We start from the raw sequence: 7003 nt of genomic DNA on the forward strand, positions 1-7003 counted from the left end.
GCAAGTATTTAGAGATACAAATTTTCTTCCGATTACTGCATTTTCTGTATCCTATAGGTTTTGATATGTTCCATGAAATAATAAAGAGTGAAATGAGCAGAATCAAGAGAACATTGTATAGAGTAACAACAATATTGTTTTAAAAGTAATTTTGAGTAACTAGTCATCCTGGAAGAATCACTTCCAAATGCATCAGGCAATGGCCCAGGACTTACAAAGAGAGAGAAAAATTGCAGTTTATGTTGGTGAAGAGAATTGCCACACCAGTAACTCTTTGTCAATCATCCAAGACGTATCTACTAAATACTTTCTATGTTCCAGGCACAGTGCTTGAATCTAGGGATACAAAGACAAAAAAAGCCCTTGACCTGAAGAAGCTTCCATTCTATTGATGGAGACAACATTTACATACCCCAGAATAGGCATCTAAGCAGCACAGTGTGTAGAGGGTCAGACCTGGAATCAGGAGGACTTGAATTTAAATCTTGCCTCAAACAATTACTGGCTGTATGACCCTGAGCAAGTCACTTAACCCAGTTTACCTCAGTTTCCTCATCTGTAAAATGATCTGGAGAAGGAAATGGCAAACCACCACATCATTTTTACCAAGAAAAACCCAAATGGGATTACAGAGAGTTGGATACCTCTGAAATGACTCAAAAACTAAAACAAACAGCCATATATATATGAGGTAATATGAGAGGAAGCACAAGAGATTAAGAAGAGTCTAAGGTAGAAGGAGGCAGTACTTGAGTTGAATCTTGAAGGAAACCAAGGCCTTCTAAAAGGTGTAAAGGTAGTTTATTCCAAGAATGGAGGAATGTGTGCAAAGCCACAGAGCAAGGATATGAAAATCTATTTGAGAAACCATAGGAAGTTCAATGTGGCTTGACCTTAGAGTACTTCAAGGGGAGAAACACGTGAAGTTGGGAAGGTAGGTTGAAGCTAGGTAGTGCAGGACCAATATTAAATACCAAATGGAGCTTATATTTGATTAAAGAGGAAATAAGGAGTCATTGAAGTTTATTGAGTAGGAGAGGGACAGGGTCCTTCCATATTAATTAGTAAATCATCACCAAAGTAGAGGAAATTTTTGCATTGGCATTGTCATACTCTTAGATTTCATGCTGAAAGGAGTGTCAAAGGTCATTTATTTCCACCAATTCATTTTAAAGATTAGGAAACTGAGGACCAGGCAGGTAAGTGACTTGCCAAGGCTACAAAAGTAGTAAAGATTAAAGGCAGGATTTGAACTGAGATGAACAACATGGCTGTTTCTGAAGTGCTATACAACCTTCTCAACCTCTCACCATGAGAAACTACATAAATGTGAATTATCACTATTATTGTGTGGAGGGAAAGGAGGGCTTTGTTAGTTAACTATAATTCCCAGTTGCTTTGACTATGTCCCCTCATAAATCAGTCTCTTCCAGAGCACATTTTTTCTTCTTTTTATTCCTTCTGTTACTCTATCTCATATTGAATACTATGTGTCATCACTGGTAAGGCACTGTCTTCAAAGCCAGAGTGACAGACTACATTACCTCTGTCCTCCACTGTTCGATATTCCAAAGACTTTGCCCCCTCCTTTCAGCCTACTGCATTATAAACATGCATCTAATTTATTATTCTTCATTGTCTCTAGGTACATTTAGACACTTCCAGTTTATCAAAATCATTCTGGCCAACTATCGCATCTATGTTCATGATTATTTTCACCAGATGATTGCTTATTGGAGGCAATGTCTCTGATACAATAGACTTTCTTCTTCAAATTCTGGGCCTAGCCAGCAGATGAACTTTAATATTTAATACCTCCATGAAACATTTAATGATGACAAAGTGATGTTCCTAAATCAAAATTAAAAGGGCAGCTAAACAAATCTACTCTATTGGCCTGACACATGGGCAGTTCAGAGGTTGGAGGAAAGAAGTCATTTTAACTCATTAAAGATGACCTGTGTAACTAACAAGTGGCTCTGTCATGCTCTCTGCTCCTTCTCTCCTCATGAATTATCCAGGCAACTTGAGTCATGAAGACAAATGATCCTTTCCATTGTCAATACCCCTCCACACCCCATGGTGCTGAGGCAAGGATAAGCAGACTGCTATTTTCATTAAAGTTTTACAATGTATTATTCAGTGTCATGAATTTAAAAGTCAAACTTTACCAGATCAGATATTTGCCATATCTCTTCATTTCCTTTTTTAGTGGGAATATGAGGAGCCCCCATTTTATTTTATTATGATAGGTAACAAGTTTCAGTGATTATCAGGGGAAATCATTTGATGATCTGGAAGGCTTTACAATTATCAAGCAGGACACCTAAAAGGATCACAACAGGAAACTAAGGTTCAATCTCTGGTTGTCACATTGTAGAATGCTCTGGCTAAGAATGTTTATAGAAGGCTCATTTACAATTAGTCTCAATTAATTCAGCTTTTCTTGTCATCTTGGGGTTATCTATAGTCCAATATTTTCCCAGGAATTCTGCCTTGTGTTCAGGGAAACCTTCAAATATTTCTTATCAGATGGTTCAATCAGTGGATGCTAGTCTAGTGGAAGAATTATTTTGTACATAGGAGATGGGTGAAGGGAATGCTGCAGTGATTTGTCCCTCACTGCCACTGCCACCTTATTCCTGTAGTTTCCAATCTTCTTGGGTCAACTAACTGTAGCAACTATAAATAGGGCTTTGTCTATGAGTTCTTCTGCCATCAGTGGTCCTTTTCAAACAGAGCTAGAAGGGACATTAGACGTCACCTCATCTAGTTCAAATCTGAAGCAAGAATTCCTTTTTTAACACCCCCAACAAAACATTCAATCATCTTCCTCTTGAAGACCTCCAGAGATGGAGCACTTACTACTTCCCAATGCCACACATTTCCCTTCTGTACAAATATAATCATTAAAAAATTTTCCTTCATATTGAACTGAGATCTGCCTCTATAACCTCCACCTTGTGGTCTGAATTATGCCTTGTAGGGTCAAGCAAAACAAGTCTAATCCCTATTTGCATATGCTAGACTTTCAAATACTTTAAGACATCTAGCATGGCTCCCCTAAGTCTTTTCTTCAAATTAAATATCCCCAGTTCCTTCAAGGGTTTTTAGTTTCTTCACTACCTTATCCTTCTTGTCTGAATGAACTTCAGCTTATCAATGTTCTCCCTAAAATGTGGCATTCAGATCTGGACAAAATACTTTAGGAAAAAGGTACTATTATCACTTAACCTGGCTCTGGAAATTATGCTTCTGAAACAATAGCTTGGGAGTGGGTTTGGAGAAGTTAGACTGAAGAGAAAAACTATTTTCTCCCTCTTTCTACTTCCACCTTCATTAGGCAGATCCACTTTTCTCTTAGTTAGTGCTTTGTACCCTTTGAGAGTCGGGGATTGGTAGAGGGATAGGATAAGAGGGGAGAGAAGGGGTACATGACCATTAAACACATCGAGGAAGGACAGAGACTTCAAAGTCATTTAGAGCAAATGCCTCTGAACAAATTGATTCCTATTCCTTCTTTATCAAGCCTATTTTCCCTTCACATGGTATTTTAACTCAATTTCCTTTGCCCAGAGAAATATGTGCAGTCCAGATTAGTGTAGCTTTTTCTTTTCTTTATTTTCTTGGGGAGTTATAATATTATTTTTCAGTTACATCTTTTTATTTCCCACTTTGGAGCTCACAGACCTTAAGACAACTTTTATACAGAGTATTGGCCATGAATTGACTGCTTCTGCTGTTATCACATTGAGGCTTCAGCCTGTCTTTAATCATCCTGACCTTGGACCATGCCCCATACCCCTTTTACTTGCCTTCCACAACCAATCAACTGAGCCTCTAATCTAAGATGCTGTTCCAACTGATTGGTCCTCTGACCTTTCAGATACTATGGCCAGTCAAACCCCTCTGAATCCCACCCTCTTGGTCCCACCAGTTGCCTAATTTACCTGCTCTTAAAAATCAACAATCCCAATTCCTTGTTGGGATTAGTACCCCCATTCCTCTTCTCCATTTAAACTTAGAATAACTGTAACTTAATATTTAGATTATCTCTAATTTCTAGTACTCAAAAGATAACCCTACATTTATCCCTGACATAATGTATCAATGTAGAAAAAAGGAACTTTCAGTATAAATCATCTTGAAATTTTCAAGTATATGAAATGATTCTCAGAAATAAATGTGGAAATGTGGGTTGATAGCAAAAGTAGCTTTCCATAATACCACCATCTACTCCCTTTTCTACAGAGGGGGAGTCAAAACCTTCATCTAAGGGCTAAATCTGCACCTTGTAAGCACATCCAGTGAGTATCCTCCTGCAGAAGAAAGTAAACTCTTAAAGGGCAAAGACATTTCATTTTTGTTCTTTGCATCCCCAACACTAAGTACAATCCCTGTCATATAGTAGTCATTTAATAAATGTCAAATTGAATTATTCAGCTAATCATGTCACTAATAGAGAACATTATGGATGTCCACATGTCACATTCCTTTCAGCTATCCCTTCTAGCCCTTCACTTCTTTGTCCCTCTGCATTCTTTGCTTATTCTCCTATAAAAACACTTTCTGCTATTGTATGTAGCAACCTAAGACCTCTATTTGCAAGCGTCAGATTAATTGTATCTAGTTTGATAATCTATTTACAAATGTCAGATTAATTGTATCCAGTTTGATCATCCCTATAGACAATAGAGCTTTAATGAAGTATCATACAAGTTTTAAATGTCATTAACAAATCTATGGAAAACACAAAAGAAGAAAATAATGAGTATTCTGCATTGAAGACAGAGTTCTATGTGTGTTAAGCACTATAGAATATACCTACAAATAAAAAGAGCTTAATCTAGAGGCATCTAATTGTTTTAATTTTCCTCAGACTATTTCACTGTACCCTCGCATTTGCATGAAAGGACTATGAGGGAAGATTTAAATGAAGCTATTTTCCTAATAAGATTTCAAATAGACAGATGTTTGCCCTTAGGAGCTGTTCAAACAACAGATCTTACAAAAGAACATTGTGAGAGCTGAGAAGAGAGTACATATCTAGAACTCAGATTTTTTTTCCTTTAGACATATTACTATGTTTGGATTTTCAGTCTATGCCTGTTGAAGACAAGAATTTACCTTTGTCTCATGTTCAGCTTTTTCCACTGGGGGAAATAAAACCTAGAAAACTGGATATGCTTATCCATTAAATTCACCTGAGAATATCCCAAGCTTTAAAAAAAAAAATGTTAATTTATACACATCTGAACCTCTCAATTAAGCTCATGCTCTGAACAGTCATCTCTGACAAGAGCCGCCTACCATCTGTTAAGTCAACTATTTCCATTTCCAATGATCCTGAGTTCATCATTTATGCTGCTATGGTTGAAATTTCCAGTCAGTCGTAAATATCATCTGTTCTGTTCCCCCATCCTTCCCCTGTATTCACTTAGGTCGTGATTTCTACTTCTTTTCTAATCAACAGATTCTAGATAGCAACCCTGCAGGAAGAATGTGTCAACAATTTTGTTTTTGTCACATACTGCTTTGCAAAAAACTGCTGCTTCTCTCAGGTGGTCCAGGTTGTCATTTATTGTCCCTTCCTCAGATCTAACACAGGATGGATTGGCAACTGGAGAGCACCTCAAGACATTTGCCCTTCTCTAGTCATACAAAACATTGTAAAGCAATTATCTACTCTAATTTCATGGGTCCACAGGAAAGAAGATACCACAATACATATTATAGCATTAAGAAGCCTAATAGTTGCAATTTATTCTAAATCTCTTTACCTATAATTGAAAGTCCCTCTGGACTTGCTGTGGCCATGAGTCATATTGGCTGGGCAGGCAGGGATGGGTTGTAATTTACATCATTTAAGGGAACATCTAAACTTATGACATCACAGTCATTTTTATCTTTTTCTACCTCAATCAACATGTCTATTAGTGGAACAGTTTCTTTTCTTAATTCTCATATACTATGACTCATGATTTTGGGTCTGCCAAGGACCTCAAGAGGTCATCTCTTCCTGCTACCTACCTTTCAGCAAATTAGGTATTGTCATATAGGAGACACAACTGAAGCCCAATATGTTTGGGGGGGGGTGGTTGGTTTGTTTTTAAAGTCTGAACTTAATCCCCCAATAAAATGGGTATTTCTATACACATAGTAAAAGAGAAAGAGTACTGTACATGAAACTGTAAATCTCTATTAGGCAGAACTTGTTTTTGTATTTAAGTAGATAATAACTTCAACATGTGATATTCAAAGCTGACTGGCTTATTCAGGATTCTTTCTAGATTTCCTTCTATATTCTCCTTTCTCTTTAACAAATATTCATATTCATAAGTTCTGACTTTAGCTATGTCTGAAAATATATCTTATTCTGCATCTTGAGTCCATCACCTCTTGGTAAGGAAATAGGTAGTATGATTCATCCTCCCAGAGGGGTTGTGACTTGTCACAGCATGATGGCTAGTAATTTTCTTAAATTGAATGGATTAATTTCATTCCATACCTTTTGGGGATCATTCCCAGTGCCACTATAGTTCTTCCTAACTATCATTTTATGAATCCACCTTGGTAATGGGTAAAATGGCAGCAATATATGGTTAATCTCTCTAGTCTGTATTCTGCTCTGTGTCCTTGATCCTTTGGTACCATGTTTATGCCTAGCTGACCATTTTCTGTCCTACAAATTTGATCTTTGTCCTTTCTAAAAGTATTACCACGTGCTGGTGTATATCAAGCTTTATTCTATTTGCTACTTATCATGTCTCCAACTTGTTACTGAAACTTTTCAGGCAAAAGCACCCAGAAAACCATAAATGTTTGCCAAAAGCATTAATGTTTAACTTGTTTAATATTCTTTTAATATTATGCATATCCTGAAATCCATATCCTCATGATTCATGTCTGAATATAATTCCAAAATTGCAGACAGCTTCTACAGAAGACAAACCACTAATTTTGTGCTATACTCAGCACTGTGCCACATACTAACTGACACTTA

The sequence above is a fragment of the Notamacropus eugenii genome, chromosome 5 (assembly GCF_028372415.1).
Source record: "Notamacropus eugenii isolate mMacEug1 chromosome 5, mMacEug1.pri_v2, whole genome shotgun sequence".
Taxonomy (NCBI): domain Eukaryota; kingdom Metazoa; phylum Chordata; class Mammalia; order Diprotodontia; family Macropodidae; genus Notamacropus; species Notamacropus eugenii.